The sequence below is a fragment of the Artibeus jamaicensis genome, unplaced genomic scaffold, assembly GCF_021234435.1.
Source record: "Artibeus jamaicensis isolate MK-2021 breed Jamaican fruit bat unplaced genomic scaffold, CSHL_Jam_final contig_452, whole genome shotgun sequence".
In the NCBI taxonomy this organism is placed as follows: domain Eukaryota; kingdom Metazoa; phylum Chordata; class Mammalia; order Chiroptera; family Phyllostomidae; genus Artibeus; species Artibeus jamaicensis.
Genome location: NW_026521837.1, coordinates 17,751,873 through 17,764,476, shown reverse-complemented (window position 1 = coordinate 17,764,476; position 12,604 = coordinate 17,751,873). Strand labels below are relative to the sequence as shown.

Genomic DNA, 12,604 nt, shown 5'->3' with positions numbered 1-12,604 from the left:
CTTTACGCTTTGGAGTAAGATACACACGTGTTTATGAAATGTGGAATGAGTGCCATTGTAAACACCATGGATGTGCCCTGATGCCCCCCGGGACTGTGGTCACATATGGAACTGCATAAACAAATGCCCAATTATGCCACCGCCCTTTTTTCTCTTTAGTTTATTGAGAGTGACTCCGCTTCTTTCCTGTGGAATTAGGGGTATAGATTTTGTGGTGAGTGTTCTCACCCCTGCTCAATTTTTCGATTACCTCTGGGTGAGTGAGTGCACTGTGGTTGGTGAGGATGATGGGGACCAGAACTCCAAGTATGTAGAGCATTATTGTGTCTCAAGGGACTCAAAGAGAGACACACACACGCTCATTGTTAGAGTCACATGCACCATTGCACCACTCGATTTGTGTGCAAGTGCATTACTTTTCACCTGATGTGTCCTATAGCTTGCATCTGTATTGACCTGTAGTTCTACATTTAATCGTGATTACTTTTTGAGTAGGGATTTTAGCAAGGAATGATTGTAAATGTTGTAGTAATAAAGAAAGGCTATATTCTAGTCTGCCAGTTGTGAACTCTGCACTAGTAACTTTAAGAAAAGCACTCACAGTGCTGCCTGAGTGACTCACCATCATGCCTCAGTGAGTGTCTCAACTGGGACAGTGACAAATTTATGGAACTAAAGCTTTTTGGATGTTTTTGGGAACCATAGCCCAAAGTCATATATCATGTTGTTCTGTTTGTCACCCTGTATGTTTTCAGTGTGAGTTAGATAACCTAGTGTTTAGCTATTCTTGACAGCTGCGTTTCACAATAAATATTTCATTTGTGTGTACTGGTAAGGTTTGCATTTTCCCTAACTGGTAGTGATAATTCATTAAGCAGGTACTAAAGAGAGGGGAGAAGAAGGCTTTCTCCTCCTGAATTACCTCTGATACTTACGGATGCTGAGGAAGTGTTAGTCTAATAAAATGTCTCTTTTACTGACTGAAGCATACTTCCATAAATATACTAATAGCATTCTCATAAACTAGAAAAAAATGTTCTTTTGAAAGGAAATATTTGAACTGCTTTCTGGAATCAATTGCTATTCCCATGAAATAGCAATTGATGAGCTAAAAGTACCAAAGCATTATTCTAATATTGTCTTTTATTGATTATTTAGTCAATTTTAAATAATAAATAACAGATTTTATTGATGATCCTCTATTCACACTTGGGATTAAACTATTTAGTACTGCAAACTTTTTCGTGTGGCTTTTTAACCCCTTCCCTTTTCAGTTTTCTGTTGCTCACTTTGGACCATGTCTGTCTATTTCATCTTGGGGATGGGCCTTGGGCTCCCACTGCACCGTCTGGCATCCGTGGTCTTTTCTGTAATGAGTACTGTAACAGAGACATTTGTTAAGTGAAGGTGTCAGTTACTCAGTTACTGGGGCTGTTGACTGTCCTTTTTATAATTATATACTTGTACATCTGAACAAGGTCATTTTTTAAATTATTCTTTTTAAAGTATATTTTACTGATTATGCTATTACATAGTCCCGTTTTTTTCTCCTTTTTGTCCCCCTCCTCCCTATATCCCCATTCCCCCATCTCTTAGTTCATGTCCATTGGTCATACATGTAAGTTCTTTGGCCTCTCCATTTCCTATACTATTCTTAACCTCCCCCTGTGTATTTTGTACCTACAATTTATGCTTCCTATTCCCTCTGCCTTATTCCTCTGTTCTTTCCCCTCTCCTTCCCTGCTGATATCCCTCCATGTGATCTCCATTTCTGTGATTCTGTTCCTATTATAGTTGCTTGATTAGTTTGATTTTGTTTTTATTTTAGGGTCAGTTGTTGATAGTTGTATATTTGTTGTCATTTTACTGATCATAGTTTTGATCTTTTTATTAGATAAGTTCCTTTAACATTTCATATAATAAGGGCTTGGTGATGATGAACTTCTTTAACTTGACCTTATCTGAGAAGCACTTTATCTGCCCTTCCATTCTAAATGAAAGCTTTGCTGGATAGAGTAATCTTGGATGTAGGTCCTTGCCTTTCATGACTTAGAATACTTCTTTCCACCCTCTTCTTGCCTGTAAGGGTTCTTTGGAGAAGTCGGCTGATAGTCTTGTGGGAACTCCCCTGTAGGTAACTGTCTCCTTTTCTCTTGCTGCTTTTAGGATTCTCTACTTTATCTTAATCTTGGGTAAGTTAATTATGATGTGCTTTGATGTGTTCTTACTTGGATCCCAACTTCTTTAGGATTCTCTGAGTTTCCTGGATTTGTATGTCTATTTCCTTCACCAGATTGGGGAATTTTTTCTTCATTATTTTTCTGAATAAGTTTTCAATGTCTTGCTCTTCCTCTTCTTCTAGTACTTTTATGGTTCAGGTGTTGGAACATTTAAAGTTGTCCTGTGAGTTCCTCAGTCTCTGCTCATTTTTCTTGAATTCTTGTTTCTTTATTCTGTTCCAGTTGAATGTTTACTTCTCCTTTCTCTAAACCATTGAGCTGAGTCCCAGTTTCCTTCCCTTCACTGTTGCTTCCCTGCATATTTTACTTTATTTCACTTTTCATAGTCTTCACTTTTTCCTCTATTTTGTGACCGTATTCAATCATTTCTGTGAGCATCCTGATTACCAGTGTGTTGAACTCTGCACCTGATAGGTTGTCAATCTACCTCCTTGTTGCTTAGTTATTTCTCTGGAGTTTTGATCTGTTCTTTCGTTTGGGCCACATTTCTTTGTCTTGGTGTACCTGTTATATTGTGTACTTAGGGCAGAGCCATAGGTATTGGTCAGGATGGGGCAACCCACTTTGCTGCACTGTAGCATTGTATGTGGGGGAGGGGTCAGAGAGGAAACAATGCTCTGCTGTTGCCCTGCTTGCAGTCACTTCCCCTGCTACCCAAATGGTGCTGATTCCTCAGGTGGGTGGGCTTGACTATGTTCTAGGACCTCATGGGGCCCTCCAACAGAGTCTCCTGTGAGACTGGGAGTTTCTCCCACTGCAGCCCCTATGGGTTTTTATAGCCAGAGATTTTTGAAGCTTTCTTTTCCTGCTCTGGAACCCTGGATCGCATGGTCTGTCTCGCTCTCCAGTTTTTCTCTTGGTTTATCTGCACTCCAGTGAGGGACTGCCCAGTTCCCCAGTTGCCTCCTTGCTGTGCATCCACTCTTTCTGGCTGCCTGTCTCTGCCCTGGCTGCCCTACCAGTCTGGATGAGCGTTTCGTCTTTAACTTCTTGGCTGTCCGACTTCCATAAAGTTTGATTTTTCTGGCAATTCTGGTTGCTTTCTTTTTTTTTTTAAATTTGTTGTTATCCTTTTCTTGGTGGGGCCAGGCAGCAAAGCATATCTAACTATGCCACCATCTTGACTGGAAGTCTCTAAATTCTCTCTCCTTAAACTACTTGTGGTACCAATCAAATTCCTAGTGAAGAAGGAGAAAAAAGTTTATTTTATTATTATTTTGAAAGATTTTATTTACTTATATCTTTAGAGAGGGGGGAAAGGAAGGGGAAAGAGAGGGAGAGAAACATCAATGTGCGGTTGTCTCTCACACATCCCTTCTTGGGACCTGGCCCGCAACATAGGCATGTGCCCTGATTGGGAATCAAACTGGCGACCCTTTGGTTAGCAGCCTGTGCTCAATCCACTGAATTACATCAGCCAGGGCAATAATATTATTTTATATCAGTCAAAAACAGATTGGTTGAATATTTGACAAATGTCAGGACTTTGGACTAAACACTCATAGAACTTGATTGTTAATCATTCTACTTAATTATTCTGATGTTTTTGGAATAGTGATGATTGATTAGTTCATTTACAGAGTGATATTTGGCGTTACCTGCAAATTTTCAATTGACATTATAATCCCAGCAATCTGTTGCCCTAGTCATTTGAGAATTTCTTTTATACACAGATATGCCCTATATCAGAGCAGAAAATGTCTCTTAAGTGTTGCTCTTTATTGAGGGAGGAACTGCAGTCTGTTACAGCTTTATTATGAAATTAGCCACTTTCCACTTGATAGATTAAGATGTTCACATTTGATTTTAAATTAAAATTGATGTACATTTTGAAGATAATGAAACAAATGAAAACGAAGTTTGAGAAGATACAATTAATTAGTGGTAGTATTGACTGAAGGATTTTAGCTTTCAGCAGATGTGTGATGGTTGTTTTGGGAAGTCCGCACTGTGGGCGGTGAGCACTGGGGCTTCTCCTGCCTGTTTCTGTGTTGCTCATCTGAGTGGACGGTTCTGAGACACGGTGGGCCAGAGCGAGTAGATGAGAGCAGGCATGATTATAAGAGTGAAGCAAACAGCAAAAGCATTACTGAAACATGGGCAGGCCCAGGGGACCTGCTGTTTCTCTGTGGAGTCTCTGGAGAGAGCACAGAGCCAGGGCAGGAGGACTTACATGCAAATTTGGAAAATAAGGGTGAAAAAATAACAAATGCAAACCTGGGAATTAGGAGTTAAGAGTTGAGTGTGGGCATAGATTGATTTATTTCCTGTCAATTTACAAGTTTCAGATTGAAGACTAAGAAGGCACATATATGTTGTAGGTACGCTGTTTTTAACTCAGAAATTCCTAAAGTTTATATTTATTAAAGAATTTCTAATCAAATAGTTCAACTCCAACATAGGTAAAACCCTTGCTTGTATTTCACGTCTTAGCCCATTGAGTTGAGGATTGCTAAATGCTAAAGTGTGTCTTGAGTTAAAGAAAGTTTTAGCATCCCTGGGCTCTCTTCATTTCTAAGGGATAATTATCATGTTCAGAGGGATAATTATCATGCTCACTTGGGAAATAAATTCAACTTGTCTTAAAGTTCTTGTTTGTTTCTTGATTTTAATCTGTTTGTATGATAATTTCTCTAGGAAAAAAGAAAATATTCAAGGCAAAAATCAATAAATTAAAAACCCTCTGTTTAAATTCATCCCAGTGATTAGAATTTTATGCATTTTATTGTAAGTTTGCTATCTGGAGGGCACTATAAATACCATTTGCTGAAAATATTGCTTTAATCACTTGTCTAGTACTGAGATCCAAGATAGATGAGGTGCCTCCTGATGTAACTTAATATGGTTGACTATCCATTTTAATTGAAAAAACCACTATAGACTCTCAAAAAATAACACACTTTCAATTATACATTTAAAAAGTTTTAAGTATTTAACTTAAATAGTTAAGTTAAAACATTTAATAATTAAATGTCTTCGTTTAATTTAAACATTCAATATATCAAAATCAGTAAATATAATTTTGCTGTTATTATGTACATGTATAAAATAATTTAATTAGAATGGCCCCTATGTTAATTGCTAGACTTGTACATTTAATTTTTATATTTTAACAGTGACAACAACAAAATATAAGATTTTTGCCCTGGCTGGTGTGGCTCAGTGGATTGAGTACTAGCCTGAGAACCAAAGGGTCACCGGTTCAATTCCCGGTCAGGGCACATGCCTAGGTTATGGGCTAGGTCTCCAATGGGGGCCACATAAAAGGTGACTACACATTGATGTTTCCCTTTTCTTCTTCCCTTCCCTTCTCTCTAAATATAAATAAATAAGATCTTCTTTAAAAATAAGATTTTAATATAAGCATTTAAGTAATGATTAACTATTTTGAAAACTCTTAAAACTTTTCTCAAATAATATTTTATGTTGAATCATTATTACATAATTCATTATACAAGCCACTTCCAGTGTTTCTAGTAGTTAAATGAACTAACCAAAATGCCAAAATTTCAGAGTAGTTTTTTGGATAGAAGGACCCAAGCCCACAGGTGGAGGGGGCTGTGGACTGTCACCCTCTCCTCTGTCCTCGAGTTGGTGAGACGGGCGCGTAGTGGCCAGAGACTGAGAAAGGACGTATCTGCAAAGGAGAAGGGGTAGCTACATGGCAATAAGCACATTTAAATGAGATGTAGATAATAAAAGAATTCTTATTGTACTGCTAACGTACTCATTTTATTATTAATCCCTTAGAACAATATATATTTAAATTAGTTAGTATCTGATCTTTATTAAAGAATTGCTTGTAGCCATTTTAGGTTTACTTTCAAAAAGTACCATGTACAATATGTGTTCCATAAGCCAGAAGGAGAAAAAGATCACTTATATTTTCATAAATCCTTTGAGTACCGCAGTGCCTTTAATTTATGAATACCTTTGACATGTTACATAAAATACCATTGTGCTATATTTGTATGCACATTTCAGAACAACCAAATAAGGTATTTTCTGTTAGTGAGATGACCAGCGTGTATTGTGTTTAATAATTGAGCACATTTAAGGCTCAGGAATTGCATGGTAGCATTCAGAGGGGGGCTGGTAAAGAGTTCTCTGCTGAGGATAGTTGAGGTGGGTCATCGTAGGGGTAAGAAAAAAACCCATCAGTTCATAAATAGATTAGAGTTTTATTTATAGACCTGATGTGAAGGATTTTTTTAGCTTAAGCGGGACTGGATGTTTTTGTTTGCAAGATGAATATTCAGCCACACTAGAGATGGGCAAGGGTGTTTTAATTTGACTGGCATTAATGTTTGTAATGAAAGCTAGAGATTTTCAAACAAATGAGTGATGAGTGTCTACACGATTAGTATAAATAAGACCCTAATACATGAGTTTCTGTATTATTTCTTGGAGGCTAGCTGTGGTTAATGTTTAAGCTCTCTCTCCTACACAAAATGATTTCTCTATCTTTGCACATAGACATTATATGAATAGATAAACATAATATTCCCATACCGATAAAAGACTATAAATCAATACACTGGCTCAGTATTTGAACCAAATAAAATTTAGTGGTGTCACTAGCGCTTCATTTTATAGATCCCTTTACTCTGTATTCAGAAGTAGGATCATATTTTGCATATTTTGATGACTGTTGATGTAACTACTTTTGTATATTTGAGCTGGAATATATCTTATAATGAGCATATTCTGTTTTTAATTACCTTAAAATGCAACCTCATCTTCTGGAGTCATACGAAAAATTAGATATTATATATTATAGACCAAAGAAATGTGCAGCTGCTCTTAAGGGTTTCTAGAAGGACAGACAAAACCTTATGGGAGATAAAGATACTTTTTTTCTTACAGCTTACATTGTCTCTCATTTTCTTCTTTGCTTTTGCAGTTTAACACTTTCCCAGCAATCTCAAGCAAAAACTAATAATTATTCCACGTGGCAAGCTCTTCGGAGCCTGGTTTGCTTACGTTTATTCTTTATCACTCACTTCTCCTGGCTGTTCTCTATGCCTAGCAGGAAATACAGTGGTTAGTAAGTGCTTGATGATTGACTGATGGATTGAATCATTGATAGGGTTTGATTAGAGTCATGGTTTGTTTTATATACAAATGTCCAGGAGGAAAAGACGGTCAGTCTGTGGACCTCAGATCAGAATGTGTTTTAAGTTGTGTTTGACATGTGATATCCTTAAGCCGTTCTCTCAGCATGTGCTGACATAAGTATCCTAGACAGCCCTGGTGTAGATAGAAGCTGCATGAAATACGGGACAAGAGCTGTTCCTGTATATGTTTGGGTTACAGGGAGAGATGGAGTAAATATGTCTGAGCTTGCAAAGTTATGACGTCTGCTGTGGGCGATTGGCATTGTGGAGTATTCTAGGGGTGGGGATTAAACCACCTGGTGTTTTTTCCTTTTTATTGAATTTATTGGGGTGGCGTTGGTTAATATAATTATATAGGTTTCAGGTGTACAATTCTGTAAGACATCTATAGGTCAGTGAATCTGAGGCTGGTCTTTACATTAGTATACCCCGGGTTTCTTTAAAAACAGGCCACTGCTGGACAAATCAACTGAGGAGCTCCGCAGGGCTGTCCGACCGGGGCTCAGTGGGTGCCTGCAGCCCAGGACGGCTGTGAATGTGGCCGAGCATTTGCTTCATTGTAACTGTACATTTGCTTAAAACATTGTGAGGTTTTTTTGTGATTACGTGTCGCAGTGTATTTATTGTGTGGCCCAAGGCAGTTGTTCTTCCAGTTGCGGTGCAGAGACACCAAAAGTTGGACCCCCTGCTGGAGGATGGGCCTGGCCATCATTTGTTTTTAAAAGCAGTACCAGTGTGCGCCAGTTTTGAGGTAGTTTGAAATTTTATAGGAACCAGAGCTGGAAGAAAAGAAAGAGTGAAGAATGTGATTTCCATTCACCCTGTTCTCATTTACTTGTTGAGAAGGATGAACTGCTCTCCAACAATAATCTAATACAAGCCATTTACGCTATTTTAAAAGTTTTAGTGGTTCTATTTAAAAAGTAAAGAGGAATAGCTGGAATTAATTGTAGTAATAAAGTTTATTTAGCCCAATATATTCCAAATCTTATTATTTCAACATGTAATCAATATAAAAATACTTAATGAGATATTTACATTTTTCCTACTTGTAAGAAGTATTCTAAATGTAGTGCATATTGCAGGCTCGAAGCCCATCTCCGTCTGGACTGGCCACTTTCCGAGTGTTCAGCAGCCGTTCCTGCAAACGTGTCTCGTCAGTTCTATCTTGGACAGAGCAGGCCTAGAGGGTAAAATCCTGGAATACGAAGCAGGAGACCTGAGGTTTAGTGTTGATTTTGCCTCTGACTAATCATTTGACCTTGAATAGTTCACTTATTGTCTCTCTGGATTTCAATTTCCTCTGTAATGTGAGTGGGTCAGGAGTCCGCTAAATTGGGAGTTTTCTAATTTTGTTGCAGTCACCCCCAAGACTTTATGAGCCATCCTAGGGGAGAGGAGAGACAAGCAAGCTACTTTTAGTTTAGTTTTTTTTCCTTTGAATATACTTGAGTTTTCAGATGGTATTTTGTTTGAGGAAGAAACAAACAAAAAAACAACAAAATAAAATTGTTTTAAAGCAAAACAAAGGTTTAAGAAAACCACTAGGCTGAATGTTCTAAGTCGTGTTTCTCTCTTGTCAGCATTTATGACAGTTACTCCAGGGAGAGGTCAGGCCACAGGTGTCCTGGTTTCCCTCCAGTCCAGGTGTCACTGAGACAATGACTCTGGGTGTTTCCTATCAAACACTAGGAATCCCCTCACCGTAGTGGCTAAACTGGCATAGAAGTGAGGAACGGAAACTTCAGACGTGCAGAGGCAGAGCAAGTCTCTGAGGGCGGTGCTTCTCTAGAAAGGACCAGCCCAAACTGTAGGAGGAGCCCCCTGGCGCTCTCTGAGGAGTGGTCCCCGTAGGAGGCCAGAGCCAAGGGCTAGGGATACTCCGTCTGGGACAAGGCTTTCTGACTTGGAATGTGCTTTTCTACTGGTGAGCGAATTATTGACAACAACTCCAGTAATTGTTGTATAGATGCCATTATCTAATGCACATGATTTTTGTTCTCCGGTAGATAAACTCTGGTGGCAATGACAAATAGAAAAGAAGCAATATCATGTCCTTTTTATTGGAAATCGATCTCTGCCATATTTCCACAGTGACATGGGGACAGGACTCTAGTCCGGCATACTATTTGCCTTTTACAGCCTTCTGTGGTAGTTTGTGTCAGGAGTCAGCCAAGGACTTGTATGTCCCAAATTTTAGCTACTTTGGCGTTGTATTTGAGGGGGAAAATTATATTGGGTGGGAATCGTGGAGAAAGCTGAGAGGGCTTCTGTTTTTAGAATGCTGCTAAGAAGTCTATGATAGCACTTGCTGGTATAGCACAGTGGATTGAGTGCCAGTCTGTGAACCAAAGGGAAGTTGGTTCAATTCCCAGTCAGGGCACATGCCTGGGTTGCTGGCCAGGTCCCCAGCAGGCGGCCCTAGAGAGGCAACCACACATTCATATTTCTCTCCCTTTCTTTCCCTCTCTCTTTCACTAACAATAAATAAATAAAATACTTTAAAAAGAAAGAAGTGAATGATAACACCTTATTCTGCACTTAATAATTGTAAGAGAATTGTTTTGAAGGTGTCAGCCCACATACCAACAGCTACTTCTAAATTTTTACCATCATGCACAAACTTAGTTTTTCTACTGTTGGCCTGCTCATATATTCATGAAAGTAACTGCTAATACTCAAAAGCAAAAGAGGGAAGGGGAAATCCAATTTTATTGTATCAAGCCTAGCCATTTTCAGAACAAGTTAATGAAAGAAATGTTTACTAAACACATTGGATTCTTTGGTCTAAGTCATTTTTATTCAATATCTGGCCTAGGTCTGCATGTAGGACTCCAGGTGAACAGGGAAAGCAAATAAATGTGACCTTTGTAAGACTGGTGTTTTCTTTATGAAGCCAAAGGGTGCACAAATACACAAATACTAGCCCGTTCTTATTTTTGTGCCAGAAAACTTCTCTGTGGCTGAGAGTGTCTCCCCATCCGGCCTCTGGCATCCTTGCTCACTCATCTTGGTCCCTGCGAGCTTCGCCATCTGTTTAACTGGTAAAGGGCCCCATCTCATCGGTGTCCCTCTCGTCCATTTGGAAACAGAGCCTCTCATTGGCCTGTTCTGTCTCTTCTTTCTCCCGTTTACTTGGAACCAGCTACAGCATCTCAGAGCAGGTGGCTTTGCCTTAGCCAGTTACCTTAGCAGAAGCAGTTACTGGAAGGTGAGAAATCTCCTGTGAAGGGTGGAGCATCTGTTATTGCAGTGATCTTAGCCTTGGAGAGAGTCTGGGGCCTTGGAGAAAGTCTAATTCATGAAGATGCTGCCTTTCTGGGATCCTCTCTTTTGGCCTCTTACCTTAAATGCTTGGGCTATTTCAGGTTTAGTCTGTTGGGCTATCTTAGTTTAATAAGGCCAGCTAGCGCATGGCAGAGAAGCACTGCTTTTACCTGCCTGACCGTAAATCAGACTCCTTCCTTCCCTTTGATGCTCTTACGGTTCCTGACAGTTTTGCAGAGTCGCTTAAACCTTCAGAGTTGTCCCACTCATGTCTTGGGAGTCACTCAAAAAAAAAAATCAACTCTTTACCCCACGAGTCCTTCTGAAGTTTCTGCCTGTGCAACCCTCATCCTCTATCTGGGGAATTTTGAGGAGTTGCCAGGAACGTATTTTTTAATTTTAAACCTTACGTGAAGATCTTGATAAGAACTGTGGACATACAAATGTTTTCATAACAAAATATGTGGTAGGCATAAAAAATGGGGGAGGCAAAGGAGCAAAATCTCCAAATGCCTCGTCTAAAAACCAAATTTTCTCCTCTTCATCTAATTCTTAACTTTTCTTATTTTACACTATACTTTGGCATTATACATTTTGTCTTTTACTTTACATAGTGCATTTGTATTATATCTATTCGATTAGTCATTAAAATAATTTTTGAAAATGAATGTGGTCTTTATAAGAAGCACTGCTTACCATTCGTTAGAATTCAATTCTAAAGTGTGATTTGCCCCTTACTTTTTCTTTGAGCACTGTCTTAGGGACGTTCTGGAAGGCAGAGCCCTGTAGTTGTTACTATAGTCTCCTGGCCTCAGACTGCCAAAGGTCGCACTGAGTGGGTCCACACATAAATCTCTACGTGATTATCTTGGGCAAGATGCTCACTATTTTTGAGCACCTGCTTTGCTTCCACAGTAATTTTATAGGGACTAAATAAGGTTATGCATAAACACATGGACATTCGCTGTACTCGTTTGACTGTTTACAGGCTTTACTGCTCTGCCTGACCTTATTACCCAAACACTGTGTGGCATAAAATAAACACTCTACAAATGTTTGCTACTACTATTCCTATTTACTTTGGTTATTGTAACAATTATTCAGATAGATATAATCCCCGCTTTACAGGTGAGGCAGCAGAAGCTGTAGGAAGATACTTAACTTGCTCAGGGTCACACGGCCGGCAAGTGAGCAGAGCCGAGGCTCGCACCCGGTTCCTCTGACCGTGAAAGCGTGTGCTGCTCCTGAGTGGGCCACTGCCACTTCATTTTGGCAGCACAGTTAAGCAGATACGCTTGGATTGTTAGGAAAATCAAACCTGAGGTAATTAGTGCGGGTTCACTTCCTTATTTTTCTCTTCTCTTAAGGAGTTATCATTTCTCTTGGATAACTAATCTGTGCTATTAGATTGTGCAAAATTTCTTGGCCTAGAGCTGCCATAATTCTTGCTTCTTTGCGGGCCCAGTTTATTCCTGAATATGAAGTGTTCTTTTGAAGAGAGGAACTGTTATTAGGAGGTGTTCTTAGGCATATGGCATAATACATATGGCAGATGAAAATTACACGAAGCTGTGTTTATGTTCCTTTCACATATTTCTAGTAGATAGGCACTGTCTGAGAATGACCCCTCACGTGCAACAGAAATAATGAGTTTCCCTCCCTGAAGGGGCAATGCTGTCCGTTCATCAGAAATTTTACGTTCATGATACCATCTCTGCCCGCGGACCTCGGACGTTCTGGTTCGTGGTGGCTGTTTATTGACCATCCTTCGCTGAGTGAGTGAAGGGATGGATTCACAGATGTGAGGAATGGCGGTTGCTGTAGGAGAGCTCCTTACTGTTAAGAAAGCCTGGGGGGTGTGGATGAGCAAACGGCTGGTTCTAAGTCTGTAGTAGGTGGTGTGTCATTGTACCATATTCCTAATACCTGTGTTCCCTTCCTGACGTCGTACTGTCCCCTCACTGTTCAAGATGTTCCTTT

The 12,604-nt window shown here is 39.5% G+C and overlaps 1 protein-coding gene across 2 annotated transcripts in view; it reads left to right on the top strand.

Annotated features, from left to right (window-relative positions):
- PPP3CA (protein phosphatase 3 catalytic subunit alpha) overlaps window positions 1–12,604 on the top strand; it is a 309,226-nt gene that overhangs the window by 144,611 nt on the left and 152,011 nt on the right. The window lies entirely within an intron of this gene.